Raw genomic sequence first — 21,088 nt, 5'->3', positions numbered from 1 at the left:
CTGGGGGTTCGGGCAGACTTGGAAGCTCAAAATGAGTCAGCAGTGTTAGAGGGAAGCCAAAAAAAGCCAATGCAATTAATAAAAGATGGCGTTTGGACACTATACCCCATGAAGACAGGACTGCATCTTATCTCATCTTTGAATCACCCCCAGCATCTCTCTGTATGCACTTAATAGTCAATAAATATTTATAAAGTGGTATTATGTGCCAGGCACTGTGAGTGCTTATTGAATTTAATTGAAAGCCTTGCTGTCCTCTTCCTTGTTTAGGAAGATGATACAGTGAAAAGAGTACTGAATCTGGATAAGGAGGTCCTGGGTTCAAATGCTCACTCTGCTATGTGTGACCCGAGTTGCCTTGGAAAAGTCATCTAACTTTGGGAGCTCCAATCTTCTCCTTTGTCAAATGACAATGTTTGGCCTGATTTTCCTTTCAACTCTAAACCCTAGGCTCCTTTAGGCCTAGTTCTGCTCTCTGAAGAGAATAATTACAAGCTGGGACATATTCAGTAGAGAAACAGGCAAAGAGACTTGAAAATGTGGACCACTTGGGGATCTGTCTTCTGTCTTCAAGTAATTGGAGGGCTGTCATAGAGAAGATGTATTGGACTTCTTTTGGTTGGTCCCAAACGATAAAACTAGGAACAATATGTGGCAGTAAAAAATTTCAAATCTACTTAAGGAAGAACTTCCTAACAGTTAGGGCTATATTGAATTGTCTGTCTTGGAAGGTATGGAGCCTTCCATCAATGGATATATTCAAAGAGGCTAGCTCCCAGGGGGGTGGAGCCAAGATGGCAGCTGGTAAGCAGGGACTAGAGTGAGCTCCGTACCGAGTCCCTCCAAAAACCTATAAAAAATGGCTCTGAACCAATTCTAGAATGGCAGAACCCACAGAACAGTAGAGGGAAGCAGGGCTCCAGCCCAGGACAGCATGGATGGTCTCTGGGTGAGGTCTATTCCACACGGAGCTGGGAGCTGGGAGCTGGGTGCTGGGAATGGAGTGGAGCAGAGCCCAGCCTGAGCGGCGTGGAACAACCAAACTTGGAGTCGGGTGGATGGGGCCCCTAGCGCCCTGAATATGTGAGCTGCGGCAGTTACCAGACCCCTCAACCCACAAACACCAAAGACTGCGGAGAAGGTTAGTGGGAAAAGCTGCGGGAGTGGAAGGAGTTCGAGGTTCAGCTTCCAGCCCCGGGGGCAGCGGAGGTGGGGCAGCTACAGTTGCTGCTGCTTCTGGCCCCAGGCCCACCTGGTGGGAGGAATTAAGTGGCGGATCAGAGCAGGAGTGCAAAAGCCTGCTGAAGATCTAAGCCCAGCCCGGGCTGGAGATTCTTGGGGAAGGAGTAGTGTGGGTGTGACAGAGCTGGCACCTCCCCCCCAAACGTGGAACATAGAACTCGTTAGTCTATAAGCAGTCATACCCCACTGAAAAACTCAAGGGTCAAGTTAGTTGGTTGGGAATATGGCCAGGCAGCGAAAACGCGCCCAGATTCAGTCTCAGACTCTGCATTCTTTCTTTGGTGACAAAGAAGACCAAAACATACAGCCTAAAGAAGACAACAAAGTCATAGAGCCTACAACAAAAGCCTCCAAGAAAAACATGAACTGGCCCCAGGCCATAGAAGAACTCAAAAAGGATTTGGAAAAGCAAGTTAGAGAAGTAGAGGAAAAATTGGGAAGAGAAATGAGAAGGATGCGAGAAAACCATGAAAAACAAGTCAATGACTTGCTAAAGGAGACCCAAAAAAATACTGAAAAATGCACTGAAGAAAACAACACCTTAAAAAACAGACTAACTCAAATGGCAAAAGAGCTCCAAAAAGCCAATGAGGAGAAGAATGCCTTGAAAGGCAGAATTAGCCAAATGGAAAAGGAGGTCCAAAAGACCACTGAAGAAAATACTACTTTAAAAATTAGATTAGAGCAAGTGGAAGCTAGTGACTTTATGAGAAATCAGGATATTATAAAACAGAACCAAAGGAATGAAAAAATGGAAGACAATGTGAAATATCTCCTTGGAAAAACCACTGACCTGGAAAATAGATTCAGGAGAGATAATCTAAAAATTATTGGACTACCTGAAAGCCATGATCAAAAAAAGAGCCTAGATACCATCTTTCAAGAAATTATCAAGGAGAACTGCCCTGATATTCTAGAGCCACAGGGCAAAATAGAAATTGAAAGAATCCATCGATCGCCTCCTCAAATAGATCCCAAAAAGAAATCTCCTAAGAATATTGTCACCAAATTCCAGAGCTCCCAGATCAAGGAGAAAATACTGCAAGCAGCCAGAAAGAAACAATTTGAGTATTGTGGAAACCCAATCAGAATAACCCAAGATCTGGCAGCTTCTACATTAAGAGATCGAAGGGCTTGGAATGCGATATTCCGGAGCTCAATGGAGCTAGGATTAAAACCTAGAATCACCTACCCAGCAGAACTGAGTATCATGTTCCAAAGCAAAATATGGATTTTCAATAAAATAGAGGACTTTCAAGCTTTCTCAGTGAAAAGACCAGAACTGAATAGAAAATTTGACTTTCAAACACAAGAATCAAGAGAAGCATGAAAAGGTAATCAAGAAACGGAAATTGCAAGGGACTTACTAAAGTTGAACTGTTTTGTTTACATTCCTACATGGAAAGATGATGTGTATGATTCATGAGACCTCAGTATTAGGGTAGTTGAAGGGAATATGCATATATATATATATATATATATATATATATATATATATATATATATATGTACATATATATATATATGTGAATGTGTATATATGTATATATCTATGTGTATGTGTATATGTATATATGTGTTTATATATATATATATATGTGTGTGTGTGTGTGTGTGTGTAAAAGAGAGAGAGCAGACACAGGGTGATTTGAAGATGAAGGGAAGATATCTAAAAGAAATAAAATGAAATTAAGGGATGAGAGAGCAACATACTGAGAGAGGGAGATAGGGAGAGATAGAATGGGGTGGATTATCTCGCATAAAGGTGGCAAGAGGAAGCAGTTCTATGGGAGGAGGGGAGAGGGCAGGTGAGGGGGGAATGAGTGAACCTTGCTCTCATCAGATTTGCCCTGAGGGGGAATACCATACATACTCAGTTGGGTATCTTACCCCACAGGAAAGAAGAGGGATGAAGATAAAAAAAAATAAAAGGGGGGGGGATGATGGAGGGGAGGGCAGATGGGGGTGGAGGTAATCAAAACAAACACTTTGGAAAGGGGACAGGGTCAAGGGAGAAAATTCAATAAAGCGGGATGGGTTGGGAAGGAGCAAAATGTAGTTAGCCTTTCACAACATGAGTATTGTGGAAGGGTTATACATAATGATACATGTGTGGCCTAGGTTGAATTGCTTGACTTCTTAGGGAGGGTGGGTGGGAAGGGAAGAGGGGAGAGAATTTGGAACTCAAAGTTTTAAAATCAGATGTTCAAAAAAAAAAGTTTTTGCATGAAACTAAAAAATAAGATACACAGGCAATGGGGCGTAGAAATTTATCTTGCTCTACAAGAAAGGAAGGGAAAAGGGGATGAGAAGGGAGAGGAGTGATAGAGGGGAGGGCTGACTGGGGAACAGGGCAACCAGAATATATGCCATCTTGGAGTGGGGGGGAGGGTAGAAGTGGGGAGAAAATTTGTAATTCAAACTGTTGTGAAAATCAATGCTGAAAACCAAATATGTTAAATAAATAAATTTAAATTAAAAAAAAAAGAGAAAAAAAAGAGGCTGGATGGTGGCAGGATAGAATTATGGACCTGTTTGGATAGGGGCTGATCTAAATGACCTCTGAGATCCCTTCCAATTCTGTACATCAACAGAGCATAGATATAGAATGTGAAGGGAGCTTAGAGGTCATGGAGACCAAATTCCTTTCATAGATGAAGAAACTGAGGTCCATAGTGGCTAAATGACCTGCCCAAGGTCATACAGATAGCAAGTTTTATAGCCAGCACTTGAACCCTACAACATCCTGATCTCAATACACCATTAGTTCATGAGTTCCTCAAGGGCCGAGACTACCTTTTACCTTTCTTTGTATACCTAGTACTTAGCAAAATTCCTGACACATAGTAAGGTGTTTACTGTATATTTATTAACTCACTGTTCTTTAGAGTAGGGCAGCTGGGTGGTGTCACAGTGCACAGAGTGCCAAGGTTGGAGTCAGGAAGACTCATCTTCCTGAGTTCAAATCTAGCATCAGACACTTAGCTGTGTGACCCTAGGCAAGTCACTTAACCCTATTTGCCTCAGTTTTCTCATCTGTAAAAAAATTGAGCTGGAGAAAGAAATGGCAAACCACTCCAGTATTTTTGCCAAGAAAACTCCAAATGGGGTCATGAAGAATTGGACATACTGAAAAATGACTCAACAGCAACAATATTCTTTTTGGTATACTATACTATTGACTCATATTGAGTGTATAGTCCACGAAACCCTCCTGACTTTTTTTTTCAGATGAACAATTATCTCATATCTCCTCCATCTCCTGCTTGTGGACTTGAACCCAAGTGTAAGACTTTACTTTGATCCCTATTAAATTTCATCTTATTAGATTTCATCCCCATGCAATTTGCCCAAGGTCACCAGATAGTAAGTGGAAGAGATGGGATTCAAACCCAGGTCCTTTGACTCAAAATCCAGCATTTTATTCCTCTCCACCTTATCACCTCTCAGGCAAACCTTGTTTCCCTGTTCTTGGTTCTGTTATGGCTTCTGTCAGATCTCCCTAATGCTGACCACACAGCACCTGCCCTGGGCCTAAGAGATGGCTTCCCTCCTAAGCTCTGTTTGGACCTCCCTGCCTTCATGGCACTAGATTCCTACTCGTCCTACAGGTCCTTTCCCCAAGTTGTTGTCTTGCTTTCTAGACCCAGATTCCCCAAGCTGCTCATCCAGAGAACAGCTGACTCTTGGCTGTGCTCTCCCTATTAAACCTCTTCTTCTGGGAAATCTGCCTGAACTCCCAGGCCTGCCCATCCCAGGATGACCCTGCTTGCTTTCTGAGCTCTGCCTGTGGCAGAGTTTTAACTAAAGGGCTTTCACCCATGGCCCAGACAGTGCCTTAGGGGAAGTAAATCAACAGGGAATGAAAATGCCAACCTCCCTTGCTACAGCCCCACCTCTCTACATTATCAGCACAGGATGTAGCTCTGGGGACTGAGACGCTGGAGTCAGAAACCAGCAATCTCATGTTCTCTCTTTCTCTATGCAACAGCTACAGAGATTTAATTCCTGTATCCTGGGGCTGACACAGAGAGTGAGGAAGGGAGGGTCGACCGAAAATGGAATTTAGCTGCTGAACCATCAACCTGTCTTCTTAAGACAGAAGCCTGGAGGCTGGATTCTTGTGACAGTCTCTACTCTTGGGCAAGAGATGGCAATGTCCTAAAAGACCTTCTCCGGTTGTTGCTGTTATTGTTTTCCTGCATATTGTCTAGTTTTTCTCCATGAGAGCTGTGATGAGAAATAGCCCCCAAAGGTCCCTCTTGTGTGTTCTTGACATCTGGGGTAATTTAGTTGTTTCTTATGTAGAAATAGAAACACTTCCTTTGACTGGCAGCAGCAGCAAAGCCTAGTGGAGAGAGAGAGGGAGAGAGAGAGAGAGAGAGAGAGAGAGAGAGAGAGAGAGAGAGAATCCATTCACATATATATGGATGGAGAAATAGATTTCTTAGATCAGGGGTGGGGAACCTGTGGCCTTGAGGCCATATGTGGCCCTCTAGATCCTCAAGTGTGGCCTTTGGACTGAAACCAAAGGGCCACACTTGAGGATCTAGAGGGCCACATGTGGACTCGAGGGTGAAGGTTTCCCATCCCTGTCTTAGATGATAGATAAATAGATAGAGAATCCATCTATCCATACATGGATGGATAGATGGATATCTTAGATGATGAATAGATAATCTATCCATACATACATATATGGATTGATGGATAGATAGAGCATTTACTAAGCCCTTAACTCTGTGCCAGGCATGCTGATATACGCTGGGGATACAAATACAAGTAAATAGCTCAGTCCCTACTCTCAAGGAGAGGAAGTCAGTGGGACAGAACTTTGAGCCTGGAGCTTCAAGTGCTTACTAATCACATGATCCTGGGTAAGTCATTTATCTCAGAACCTCAGTTTCTTCATCTGTACAACTGAAATAAAAATACTTGTAATACTCATGTCCCACAGACTTTGGGCAATTGGACAAGCTACTACTTACCTTTGTGTCCTCAATTGTACAATAGGGGTCAAAATAATCTTAATACCTGACTTGAACTACTGTTGTGAGAAATACATGTAGCAAGCCTTAAATTAGCACTATCAAAATGTGATGTGTGGATATGGCAGAGGAGCTTTGCTAAGCAGTCAGGGTGGGGGGAGATAAGCTAGGAAATTCACTCCCTCTAGCAAGGCCAGGAAAGTCCCTAGACCATCATGCAACTATGGCCCTTAAAGGTGGCAGATCTCAAACACTTTAGTTCCATAACCCATCTTCCTCCTACAAGCCTTCCTATCCTCTCACCACCAAAAAGGGACAAAAAAGGAAAAATAAGCCCACAGTTTGTTTTTTCTCTAGTAGGGTAGAAAAAGTGGAAGGGCAAGGGAATTAATGGAAAAAATGTGAAGGAAGATGACCTAGCTATATCAGATCTCAAACTGTATTATAAAGTGGTGATCAAAGCAATCTAGTACTGGATAAGAAATGGAGTGGTAGATCAGTGGAATAGATTGAGTATGTAATACACGGTAGTAAATGACCATAGTAATCTAGTGTTTGATAAACCCAAAGATCCAAGGTATTGGGACAAAAACTTACTATTTGACAAAAAACTGCTTGGAAAACTGGAAAATAGTATGGTAGAAACTAGTTACAGGCAAACATCTCACACTGTGTACCAAGATAAAGTCAAAATGGGTACATGATTTAGACATAAAAGGCAATATCATAAGCAAATTAGGGGATCATGGAATAGTTTACCTGTCAGATCTATGGAGGAGGGAAGAATTTAGGATTAAACAAGAAATAGAAAGCATTACAAAATGTAAAATGGATGATACTTATTATATCGAATTAAAAAGGTTTTGCACAAACAAAACCAATGCAACCAAAATTAGAAGGAAAGCAGAAAACTGAGGAAAATATTTTTCATAGCAAGTATTTCTGATAAAGGCCTCATTTCTAAAATATATAGAGAACTGAGTCAAATTTGTAAGAATATAAATCATTCCCCAATTGACAAACGGTCAAAGGATAGGAATAAGCAGTTTTCAGATGGAGAAATCAAAACTATCTATAGTCATACGAAAAAATGCTCTAAGTCAATATTGATTGGAGAAATGCAAATTAAAACAACTCTGAGGTACCACTTCATACCTATCAGGTTGACTAATATGACAGAAAAGATAAAGAATAAATGTTGCAGGACATGTGGGAAAACTGGAACACTAATGCATTGTTGGTGGAGTTGTGAACTGATCCAACCATTCTGGAGAGCAATTTGGAACTATGCCCAAAGGGGAATCACATACTCTTTGATCCAGCAATACCACTACTTTTGTATAAGAGAGAGGGAAAGAGAGAGAGAGAGCGAGAGCGAGAGAGAGAGAGAGAGAGAGAGAGAGATTGAGAGAGAGAGAACCTATTTGTACAAAAATATTTATAGCAGCTCTTTTTGTGGTGGCCAAGAATTGGAAATTGAGGGGATGTCCACCAATTGGGGAATGGCTGAACATGTGATTGTATGTGAATATATGATTATAGCAGAATATTATTGTGCTATAAGAAATGATCAACGAGATGATTTCAGAAAGACCTGGACTTACATGAACTGATGCAGAGTGAAGTGAACAGAACCATGTGAATATTGTACAGAGTAACAGCAGTATTATACAATGAACAACTGTGAATGACTTAGCTATTCTCAGTAATAATAGGACAATCCCAAAAGACTCATGATGAAAAATGCTATCCACCTCCAGAGAAAGAACTTATGGTGGCTGAAGACTGAAGCATACTATTTTCCACTTTCTTTCCTTCTTTCATTTCTTTTTTTGGTTCAAATTTTCTTCCACAAAATGACTAATGTGGAAATGTGTTTTATATGATTTCACATGTATAACTATATCAGATTGTTTCCCATCTCAGGGAGGGGGGAGGAAAGGATAGAATTTAGAACTCATAAATTAAAAAACAAAAATCCAAATGTTAAAAATTGGTTTTATGTGTAATCTGTGAAAAAAATAAAATGTTATTTTTTTAATTCCAAGCAGTATGTAATAGAGTAATGGTTTCAAAATCCTCTTTTTCTGTTCTTTATATATGTAAATATTCATGTTCATTGTTGTTTGTCAAGTTCATAATTTCAAAAGAAAAGAAAAAGAGAGAGGGGTATATGAGGTGAAGAAGCAGAGTTCAACCCATTTATTGGCTGCAGCTGGCTCCTTCCTTTACCATCTAGTAGCCGCCTCTACTCTCCACTTACACAAACAACACCACAGAGCCAAAAGAATCCTGAACTTTGAGACTGGGTTCTAGCTGTGTTACTTTGGGCAGGTCACTTTACTTCCCTCATCCCAACTTCTTCATTTGAACCTGAACACAGAAGGATTTTTTTTAATTGCATCAGTATAGGGGATCTCCCTATATAGAAACTCAGTCCACAACTGCAGATTGCAATCCATCTATGATCAGTGAATCATAGATTTTTTTAACTATAACGGACATTAGAGGTTAAAAGCCTTTCTGATTGTGAACCATTTGCTTTTCTTCCTTCTCTGGGGATTCCCTCTCTAATATCAATTTCCACAAACATTAATTAAGCACCTACTGTATGCAAGACCTTACAGGATTGGTGCCAGAGTGCAAAGATAAATAGAACTCAGGCTCTAATCTCAAAGAGATTACAATCTAATCAGGAGAAGGCTAAGTACACAAATAACTAGGATAAAAGGGAGAGTGAGATGAGAATAAAGAAGAAGTTCAGGCATTGGTGTTATGAGAAATTGGGGGAGGGAAAGTCACATTTATGAGGGTGGAGGCAGGGGTAGGGTTGGGTCAGAGAAGTCTTTATAGAAGAGATGGCACCTGAATTGGATCTTGAAGGAAGAAAAGAACATCACCATGTGGAGATGAGGTATGTGGGTGTTTGCATGGGGGCTGATGTGAGGAAAAGCATGGATCCAGGAGGGGGAAGGATGAGAATATGATCTGCATGAGAGTAGTAGGAGCCAAAGCTGGACAGAAAGATTGTTGCCACATTACAGGGGACCTTGAATAGCAAAATCAAATGGGATGCCTACTGCCAACAGAACAAGGTTTAATCTCTATCAAACTTTGTTAAACAAAGTTTAATCTTTGTTCTGTTGGCAATGGGGAACCACTGAAGGTCTTTGAGCAGAGCCGGTGTGCAAAGAATGATACCTTCAGAAGATTATTCAGACAGCTTTTAAAGGATAGGCCAAACAGAAAGACAAGTCAGGAGACTACCACACTAGATTGTAGGTTCATAGGTCTAGATGTGCCAGGGGAGAAGAAGTGAGGGCCTAAACTAGGGTGGTTGCCATGGGAATGGAGAGGAGGGGCTGAATGTGAAAGATATTGCAGACATAGAAATTATGGAACTTGGCAGGGGAAAAGCCATCGTCATCAAAAGGATTTGCTAATTACTGAGCCATGGGATGGGTTATCCTGGGCACGGTACAAAGCAAATTAAGCAGGCAGAGCCTGTTTAATCCCTCTGGGGGATTACTATTTTAAAACAGACCAATGCCTTGTCTGTGTTCCAAAAATGGATTGTCTGCAGCATAGCAAGCCATAGAATGTTAGAATTGGGAGGGACTTAGAACACAGAATGAAACCTGTCAGAGAAGGAAGGGACCCCAGAAAGAGAATGTAAACTGTCAGAGATGAAGACACCCTAGAAAAGAGAACACAGAATCAGAATTGGAAGGCACTTTGTAACATAAAACATGGAACCTCCACCCCTTAGAATCTTTGTTTTCTTCAAGGCTCAGCTAAGGTGCTGCCTTCCATGGGAAGCTTATCCTGATCCCCCTAGTTGTTAATGCACTTTCCTGCTCAATTTTTTTCCGTTTACTTCTCTGTTTATGTCATATTTCCCAGGAGAATGTAAGTTCTTTCCGGGAAGGGATTTTTTTTATTGTCTTTGCACCTGTAATACCTGGTATGGTGCTGTGCATGTATTTAGCTCTTAAAAATCCCCCTAGGGTACTGAACACTTCAAGAAACCTTCTGGATGGACCTGGTGATGAGCGTTAGGGAAAAATTATGCCCTGATTCCTCCTCTTTCTTCTTGTTTTCCTCCTCCTCTTCCTCCTACATCATCATCATCATCATCATCATTAACATTTTGTACTTTAAAGTTCATTGTCTGGGACCATTCAAGGACCAGAGATTCATATACAGACCTCTGGCTGTCAGGTCCTAACCTACAGGAAAAGCCATAGACTCCAAGCCCAATCTCCTTTAAAATAAAATATTCAAAGATTTAGAGCTGGTTGTGAGAGGTTAGGTGACTTTTTTGAGTCACATGGGGGAGTGACGGAGGAAGAATTTGAACCATTGCCCCCCAATTCACTGCTCTTTTCACTGTATCAGAACCTTCTCTTTTCCCCCAATTCTTGAAAGGGAGCTAGCACATTTCTCTGCTATTCAAGGGACTCTTGGGGGTAGAATTCAAAATCAAAAAGTGCTACTCCTCATCCTATGACTAGAAAACTCCCACTTGCTTTCTTCCTGATCCCAGTGATAAAGAATCTCCAGTTGTCCAAACAAAAATCACCTTTCTCCTCTGCTACCCACTTCTGATTCTCACTTTCCTATCTACCTAATCCATTCCCCTTCTTCAATGTACTTCTAGCTAGGTGCTCCCTTTCCAATGCACCCTCTGGCCTTTTATTGGCAAAACTCCCTTTATCTTTTTTTTCTTCCCACACATCTTCCACCTGCTGGCACTCATGGAGGCCTGGAACACCCCCAACATACACACATGTATGCACACACACACACACACACATACACACACACACACACAAAACCTCTCACAACCATCACCACAAGACATTGCCTTCCAGACCACCAGACTACCTTCTTCAGTACTGGACACACAAAGATATGAAGTTTTCATTTTAAAGTTTTCATTGATTTCATTCTATTTGCTGCTGCACCCTTTGGCTCACTGATCCTTTGCATTACATGAAGCTGAAATGCTATATACACATGTACATATATATACACATATGTATAACAATATATATAAAACTATAACTGTAACTATATATTATATATGTATGTGTGTATATATATGTATGTGTGTGTGTGTATGTGTGTGTGTATAGCTTCCCCTATTAGAATGTGAGCTCCTTGAGAGCAGGGACTGTCTTGCTTTTCTCTTAGAAAAGTCACTTAATGTCTATCTCAGTTTCCTGAACTCTAAAATGGGGATAATAAGAGCATCTACCTCCCAGGATTGTTAAGATAAAATGAAGTAACATTTGTAAAGCTCTTAGCGTAGTTCCTGGAACATAGTAGGCGCTATTTTATCATCACCATCATCGCATTCGTTTCTATGCTTTCTTTCATGTTATCTCCCTTCCTCCCCCCCCCACCCCAGGATGAAAAGTAAACATATTCTTTGCTCCCCACTGCCACTTTTAGGCTCTCTCCCTTCCACCCACACACTGGGAATTCTCCATCCAGATACATCACCATATTTAGATCCTGGCCCCCAGGTCATTCTTCTCACTCAATGAGTTTAGTACTTGGTCCTTCTATCCAATCCAACTTACACCCCTCTTCCTGAAGGCTTCAGTATAGAATGATGTCTCCTCAAACATCCTGGCCTCCCAGTTCATCTCCTTCATTAACCTCCATAACACGCATTTTCGTTCCACCTCAGCTACACACGGAGGGGGCCATGCTTGATCTCGTCACCCATAATGATGCCACTTTTAGAATTAAGGACTCTCAAACTCCTTTCATTCAATCATAACCTCTTTTCATGGCAAGTCTCTTTATGCCACACTCCCCCCGAACCTATTCTTCCTCATCACTGTGACCATGAGTCCCTCTCAAAGGTCAGCCAGGCTAGCACCCCTGCTCTGGTTTCATTTTCTTCCCTTCCCAGTCTTGACCTGATAGTTAACCAGCCCAATGATATATTGATCTCTACTTGTAGATTCCTTGCCCCTTTGTCCTGTCATTACTTGTTCCTTGCCAGATTTCAATCCTTTGCTGCCCTCATCATTTGACTCCTCCTCAGGTATTTCTCTCAGGAACCATTCAACGCTGATGGAAAAAATCCCATGATATTGCAAGCTTGGGACCACTGCCAATCGATGTTATCTAAGAATGACTTACTCTTACAGAAAACTAATACTTTTATTCTTCCCTAATTGGCTGTCTATTACCCTCCTCACAGTGTGCTTCCAAACCTTTCCTTCTATCTACAATCATCCCATGCCACCCTTTCCCTTACCTCATAGCAGACAACATTGCTTCGTTCTTTACTGAGAAGATAGAGGCCATTTCTCCAATACATTCCCCCTTCTCCTTTATTCTACTTCTCAAAGAATGACATCATTCCCCAACCTCTCCTTTGCTCTACTATGACAGCAAGGTGACCCTTCTTCTCATCAAGGCCAATGCCCTCTTCTTGTGTCCTCAATTCTATCTCCTCTCCTTTAATTTACCTCTGCAATCATCTCCCTGTCCTCTCTAATTTTTCAATTTCTTTTCATCTTGTGGCTCCTTCCATACTGCCTACAAACATGCTTGTCTTCTCCATCCTAGAAATTGTATTTGGCCCTATCATTCCCTCAGACTTCCAATATATTTCTTCTCTCTTTCACAGCCAAACTCCCAGGAAAAGTTCTTGACATTGGTTGTCTCTACTTCCTCTCTTCTCACTCACTTCTCAGCCCCTTGCAATCAGGTTTCCAATTGCATCATTCAACAAAAATGGCTCTATTCAAGGTTATTGATAATATGTTAACTACCAAATCCAATGGCCATTTCTCAATCTTCATCCATCTTGATACCTCTAAAGCACTTTTCACATCAATACCCTTTCCCCCTGGTTTTTGTGACATTAGTCTCTCTTGATTATTTTCCTGTCTGGACACTCCTCAGTCTTCCCTTATCATCCATGACCCACCCACTATGCTTAGGTGGACCCCTGGCAGAGGTGTGCTGGCTCAGGAGTGCCAATTGTTAAATTTTCAATGTGAACATTTATATCTCAGAAAATGGAAAAAGCTACAAATTAAGGCTTAATTGATTTTGTTGATTTCTAGACTTTAAAAAGTGATGAAGAAAATGTTGATAATGCAGATTGAACTTAAAAGTGTGTTATGGCTACATTACTTTCCTCCCAGAGTACCAGTTGTTAAACATTTATCAGCGCACCCTTGACCCCAGGGCTGTCCTGGACCCTCTTATCTCCTTTTCCCATACTTTCTCATTGATCTAAATAATAATAATAATTAGCATTAATATAGCTCTTAGGTATGTAGTCGGCAGCTGGGTGGCACAATGGACAGAGTGCTGGGCCTGGAGTCAGGAAGACCTGAATCCAAATCTGGCCTCCGTAATGACAACTACACTGACATGCCCAGGATGGCAGCTAGTGCAGGTTCTTTTATCTGCTTTATTAAGGAAAGGTACCTATTTCAGGGAGCAACAATTTTTTTTAATTAAACAAAATGCAAACAGAGAATAATATAGAGCAGAGAAATAAAGACTGAATCAAAGCTTTACATCCACCATTGAATCAAGAGAGCTTTTACCTCTGAGGAGTTGGGGAGCTCTGAACATACAGCCACTCAGAGTCTCAACCAGGGAATCACAACATCTTTCCCATAAGTGAGCCCCCAAACAAAAGCTCACCCCTTAGAATATATATGTTCATTCAGCTAATAGGCTCAGTGCCTAAATGGAAATTAACAAAAGGTGTGTAAGCCTTCCTACAAGCAAGCAAGCTTCCCTTAATGGGCTCCACATGAGGCTTATTGATGAGTGGGGAAGATCGTATTCCCCATTGACCTTACAGCCTCAGAGACTAGCTATGTGACCCTGGGCGAGTCGCTTAACCCTGTTTGGCTCAGTTTCCTCATCTGTAAAATGAGCCACAGAAGGAAATGACCAACTACTCCAGTATCTTTGCCAAGAAAACCCCAAATGGGGTCATGAAGAGTCGGACATGACTGAAACAACTGAACAATAGCTATGTATATAGAACTTACTATGTACCAGGCACTGTATTAAGCACTTAATAATCATTATCTCATTTAATCCTCATGACAACCCTGGGAGGTAGGTGAGATTATTATTCTAACTTTACAGATGAGGAAACCAAGGCAAACAGAAGTTAAATGTCTTGCCTAGACTCATACAGCTAGAAAGTGTCTGAACCTAAATTTGAATCCACTGGATCACCTAGTTACCCCTATATCATCATACCCCATGACTTCAAGTATCGTCTCTATGCTGATGACTCCCAGAACTTAGTATCCAGCCCTCTTCTCACTCCTGAGCTCCAGTACTGAGTCCCTATGTGTTCGGTAGAGATTTCCCACTGAATGTCCTGCAGGCATCTTAAACTCAGCCTGTCCAGATCAGAATTCATCACCTTTTACCACAACTTCACTCCTCTTCCCAACTTCTCCATTGGCCATCCTCCCAGTCATGCAGGTTCAAAACCTGAGCCACTAACTCTTCCCCTTCCTTCACCCGATACCAGATATAGTGAATTGTCAAGTCTCGTCAAGTCTCCTTTCACAGCATCTCTCACATCTGTCCTTTTTTTCTCTCTTCTCCTCACACAGCCCAAATTGGGCCCCTTGCTACCTCTGACCTCACCAATAGCCTCCTAATTGATCTCTCTTGCACACAGCCTCTCCCCTCTCTGACCTGTCCTCTACACAGATGCCAAATTGGCATTCCTAAAACAGACACCCAACTCCCCTGCTCAAGAAGAATCAGTGGTTCCCCATTGCCTCTGGAATAAAATACAAACTGACCTACTTGCAATTGCCCCTGCAGGACATTCCGTCTTCAGTCTTGGTGCTTGGCAATGAGCATCTTTCCTATCTGGAATGCTGCCTGTCCTCCCCTCCACCTCTTAGAGTCCTAGTCCTCTTTCACCATTCAGATCAAGTGCATCCCCTTCATAAGGTCTTCTCCTGATTTCCTCACTTATTAGTTCCCTCCTAATACTCCCCCAACCCTAATACTTTGTACTTACCTTGGACATTATCTATGTCTTATCTATGCACAGAGAGTTTCTTCTCAGGAGAACATAAGCTTCTTGAGGGCAGGGGTTATTCTATTTTTTCTTTGTGTTCCCATCTCCTAGTACATAGTGGGCACTTAGTAACTGCTCATTAAGTGAATAAATGCAAAACATTTTACATAGATTTACATACATTGTTTCATTCAAATCTCACAGCAACCTTGTGAAAGAGGGACTATTATTTTCCTCACTTTACAGTTGAAGACACTGAAGCTCAGAGTGGTTAATTGCCCGGGGTCAGACAGCTTCTAAGGGACTGAAGGATAGAAACTGGACTTGTAAATTCACCAAATGAGAGAGCGCCCATGCAGGTTGGTACCTCCTTTGATCTGCCTAGACCATTGAGGGGTTAAGTGACTTGCCCCATCACATAGTCACACATGTTGAAGGCAAGACTTGAACCCAGGTCTTCCTAATTCTAAGGCCAGTGCTCTCTCTATGCCATACTGGCTTTTCAGTGCCTGCAATGAGATTCCAATGAGATCTTCCCCACTCCCAGGCCAGAGCTCTAGTTACAATACCATAGCTGCATCTCCTTCTCTCTTGTTATTCTAGCATACACTGCGGCTGGTTTGACACCTCCATTCTTTTCATTCACTGGGCTCAGTGGAAAGGAAGGGACCAGTCCATCAGCATTCACAGCCCATCCCCAAGCTCCTGGCCTCTCCAGAACTAGAGCCAATCAGAATTTCTTATCTGCAGCTCATTTAGAGCCTGGTGAACCAACCTCTACCCACAGCTCAGCTCAGATCCATGTAGAAGTCATTTGTGAGCCAATGCTATCTGTGTCTCACAGCCCCAGGCCTTGAGCCAGGATGGATTCAGTCCTTAGCTCAGGCACCAACCCCATCGATGCAGGCGCTCTCCTGAGAGTGTAGGGTCTTGTTAGGGAGCCCCCTCAGAAGCTCTGTCATGTTCAACTGAAAGCATCTATTAGCTGAGCTTTGCATGCAGGCACTGTATTCTTCTGGTTATGGGGAGGCAAAGGAAGGAGGTGTGGTCCTCACCCCACCCTAGCATCCACTACCTAAAGAAGAAGTTGTAGCCTTTGACATCAGAGGGATCCCCTGTCCCCCATTCTGAGGTTTCCACAGGTCTGAGGTGGGGAAGGAAGGAGTGGATTCTGTGTGTGTGTGTGTGTGTGTGTGTGTGTGTGTGTGTGTGTGTTGTTACTCTTGGTCAAGGTGCCTCTCTATCTCTGTCTGTCTCTCTGTCTCTCTTTCTCTCTGTTTCTTTCTGTCTCTCTCTGTGTCTCCGTCTCTGTCTGTCCATCTCGCTCATGGTCATGGTCCCTCTCTATCTCTGTCTGTCTCTCTATCTTTCTGTTTCTTTCTCTCTGTTGCTCTCAGTCATGGTCTCTCTCTGTCTTTGTCTTTCACATGCATATGCACACACACACACATTGATATGAAAAGACACAAACATACACACATGCAAATACATACACACCCACTTCCCTTATAAAGTTAATACAAAACTCTGTGAATAAGTGTCTTCCAAAGGAGTCAGCAAGTGAGGAAGCCAAGGGGACCAGCATGAGATAAACTGATTCAGGTCAATAAAAATGATCAAGATGGCTACAAAGAAAAGAATCCTAGGTCCTTCTGAGACTTGAAGCTGAGTCTGTGCCAATTGGACTGTTTCTCTCAACTGCAGCAAAGTACAGCACTGGGTCCTCCAGACAAATTCAGCTGAACTTTTGAATCCTATGGATGATGATATGACCTTTGACACACAGCATGATGCAGGTGGAGCCAAACTCAACTAGAAACAGGGGCTCTGCAGGCTACATATTGACTTAGAAAACCACACATTCCTAAATTTATTTTTATATGTCTATTTTTATTTATGAAATTATTTATTTATTAAATTACTTTTAATTAATTTATTTTGTTCCATCTTTCCCAGTTATATTTTAACTGAACATGTGGTTCAGCTCCCACTTGTGAGTGCTATGGGCTGCATGGGGCCCACGGGCAACGTGTTTGAAACCTCTTTCATGGGTAAAGCATTACACTCTGTATCAGGAACAGCTGAGTTCAATTCAGCATCAGAAACCAGCTGTGTGACAAAGGGGGAAGTCACTTAACCTCTCTGCCCCACCGTCTTCTCATTTGTAAAAGGAGAGGGGTGGGTTCAATGGGTTTTTCAGCTCTGCCATTCCGTATATTTTTTCCAGCTCTGATAGTCTATGACTTGTTCTAAGGTTCCTTCTGATTCTGACATTCCATGTTCTAAGATCCCTTTCCACTCTGATGTTCTATATTCTAAGGTCCCTTTTACCTCTGACGAGCCTGTACTCCAAGGTCCCTTTCAGTTCTGACAGTCTTATCAAGTGCCAAAGGTTTCTACCTTATAGGCACTGGAGGAGAGATCTGGGGACCTGGTTGCCCCTGAGATTCTAATCTATAAACCAGGTCTATTTTTTCCTCCACTCAGATCCAGCCTACCTGAGTAAGGTAACCTGTGGATTTTCCTCCAAAACTCTTCCCTGTTGCAGTAATCCTATTGGGTGACTTGTTTTCCCTTTCTTGACATGAGTAATGCTATTTTAGAATAGGCCTCCACTTTTGCGTTAACATGTAGTCACCAAAAGACAGCTTTAGCCCGGTCTTGAACCCCAAGACCAATACAGACTAGTAGATTAGGAAACTTTTGGCCTCTATCCTGAAATACTAAACCCCCCCCACCAAGGCCAGTGGCTTTGAACCCAGCATGACTGTGTTTTCTGTATAAGTACTAGTGGAAGAGGGCTCTTATTTGCGAAGCCTGCTTGATCTATTGAAACTACCCTTCCTTGTGGACCAAATGATACTTCTCCTTGCCTTGGCTTGTAAATATTGATGAAATAAAGGCTTTCAATTGTTTTGTACCATAAATTACAAACAGTATTGTTATTGTTTTCCCACAACAGTATCTTAGCCTGTTCTCATCCTATGTGTGAATTTGTGTGCTTCCTCAGGGATCTCCCCCTTCCAAAAATGGGTTCAAGGAACCCCACCTTTGGGGAAGATGTTATCTTTGTGTTCCTCCTAGTAGGGGGTTCTTCTAGTCTGTATTTATTTATGGGAAGGAGCCAAGGAGCTCAGGTTGTGAAGGGTAGAAGGCACTGAATATGGCAGTGGGCCCAGACTAGGCTAATGAAGTTTATGTCTAAGGATTTATGTCTGAGGCTCCCTCTGTCTCCACATTTGAGGAACTACATAGGAGGGAGAAGGCTGCTGGCCAGGAGCCTCACCTCCCTGGTGCCAAAGAACACTATGCTGAAAGTGCTGAGATGCTTGCCCTGATCTAATCTCAATTCAAATGCACAGGGAGGCTGGGGATGGGGATGGGGGAAGTAGGGAGAGGCAGAAAGAAACAGGAGATCTGTGGTATGCCACTATCCCCTTTTTCTACTAGGCCCTGGAGACTCCTGTCTGTGAAGGTTACCTTGATGCTCTCCCTAATCATCTCTCAATTCCAAAGTGACTCCCTCCCCACCCCCTTCCCCCCATCCATTCCTTCTCAAAGACGACCTCTCAGACTTTTTCCTTCTCTAAATTGCTTTGTTGCAATTAACTTGACAAGCTGACAATGGAAGGCCATTGATCGGGTTCTGTTTGGGGGTGGGGGTTAGAATCAACTAACTGGAGGAGATGCAAGGGAAGGAAAATAAATTCCTCTCTCCTCCCATCTCAACCGTCCCCCTTCCCCCAAAATGCACCACACCTGGCTAGTGAGCTGTTTGCATCAACCTATGTCTACACCCACATTTCCCCTGCCGAGCAGCTGCTGCTGCTACTGTTGCTACAGTGGAGGCAGCCAAACCCAGGGGCTCCCCCAAAACTGGGTCTCTGCCCTCACCCTCCTGCTCGTCTCAAAGTGATGTATTGACGGCGTTCATTTAAGTGTAGCTGTAAAATCTCAGGCCTGTCAGGGGAGAACTTAATAGTCTCCCAGCCAGACGTGCCCCAAGAAGTCTCGAAGGAGCTGCTTGAAGCTGAAAATATATGTAAAGGTGCATGGGATAGTGCATATTTCCCATTCATAACCCCTTCTCAGCATTAAAGTTTCATAGGAAAAGCTCGGCACTCAGACTCATTTTGAGATCTAACTACAGGCCCATAGATATTCACAGAGAAGTGTGCATTCATGCAGAGATGCAGATAGACACAAAAATATAGGAGAGGCAAGCCAGGTGTAGTGGATGGAGTCAAGAAGACCAGTGTCCTGGATACCTGGGTATTTTCTAGTTGCATGATGATGAGCCAGGGATACTTAATAATGATGTGCCCCTTGGCAAAGCACTTAGCCTCTGGGTCTCAGTTTCCACTTTTGCAAAATGACACGAATAACTCCTATGGTGCCAACTTCATAGAGTTGTGAGTCTCAAACACATGTGAAACAATTTAGACTTTAAACTGCTAGATAAATGTAAGTGATTATTTTATGTATATGCGGCTTTTCCTCTCCTTTTATTCATGCTCTAAATCTCAGACCTGGAAGGGTCCTCAAAGAGCATTGAGCATAGCCAGTGCTCACATTAATGTCATTCAGTTCAATTCAAGAAACATTTATTAAGTGCCTACTGTGTAGGGACCACAGAACTAGGCACAAAAGCATACTTCTAGGAACTTACATTCTATTGGGGGAATGCATGAGGTAGTTAGGTGGCACAGCATGTGGATTCAGGAAGACCTGAGTTTGAACCAGACCCAGACACTAGCTGTGTGACCTTGTGCAAGTCACCTAACCTCTGTTTGCTTCAGTTTTTTGTTTGTGAAATGGGGATGATAGCCTTTTACAGGGTTGTTGTGAGGATCAGATGCGTTAATATATGTAATGTGCTTTGCAATCCTTAAAATTCTACAAAATTGCTAGATATTATCATCATCATCATTATGTCCCCAGGAAGGAAGGAGGGAAGGAGGAAATGAAGGAAGGAAGGAAGGAAGGAAGGAAGAAAGGAAGGAAGGAAGGAAGGAAACATTCATTAATCATTTACCAGAGTGAAGCACTGTACTAAATGCTGGGGATACAGGATACAAGCACCAGCAAAAAGAGACAGTTCTAGTCCTCAGGTAACTTATATTCTAATGAAAGAAGACAATACACAAAAGGAAAATGAAAAGCAGGGTGAGGGGGAAGAGTAACAGGAATCAAGGTACCAATGGAAGAGACATTGTTTTGAAATCCAGAAGCCAGGAACAGGGCCAGGAAGAAAATGAAGGACAGCTTAGGCCCCTCCACAAAATGGAGGGATGACTTCACCAAAGGAAGAAGGGTGCTAGTCTTACAGGGGAATATTCCAGGCTGAGGCCACAGGGATGATTGGGTGTCCCAGAGCAAGGAGGCTCTAGGGTTCCAGTAAGTTCCAGGATAAGGTGATGGATGAGGTATGTTTTTAAAGTAGGATAAAAAGTATATGCAGGGTAATTCAATGTTATTTTTAAGAGGCAGAGCACAAAAACTAGGTGGATATGGTAGACCAGGAAAGGACTCCTGTAGGTTGTTTTTGTGTTTGTCCTTCTTTCTCAAAGAGGACTATGACATCAAGGAAATGATGACATGACTTGCAGTTGAGTTTGATTTGAGTGAGGGAGGGCTGTGCAAGGTCACCAGCCTCACTTTCTCCTCCAGAGCTATCTGGGTACAGTGGCCTGATATTCACCAGGACGACTGGAGATGGCCCAGGATGCAATGGGAGACCTTGGTCCTTTCAGGCTAAGATCTTTTCAGGTTCTTACTTTGAGTGAGGTAACGCCCATTCAGTGAATAGGCCTCT

Source organism: Trichosurus vulpecula, chromosome 2 (genome assembly GCF_011100635.1).
Source record: "Trichosurus vulpecula isolate mTriVul1 chromosome 2, mTriVul1.pri, whole genome shotgun sequence".
NCBI lineage: Eukaryota > Metazoa > Chordata > Mammalia > Diprotodontia > Phalangeridae > Trichosurus > Trichosurus vulpecula.
This window is presented reverse-complemented; position numbering follows the sequence as displayed.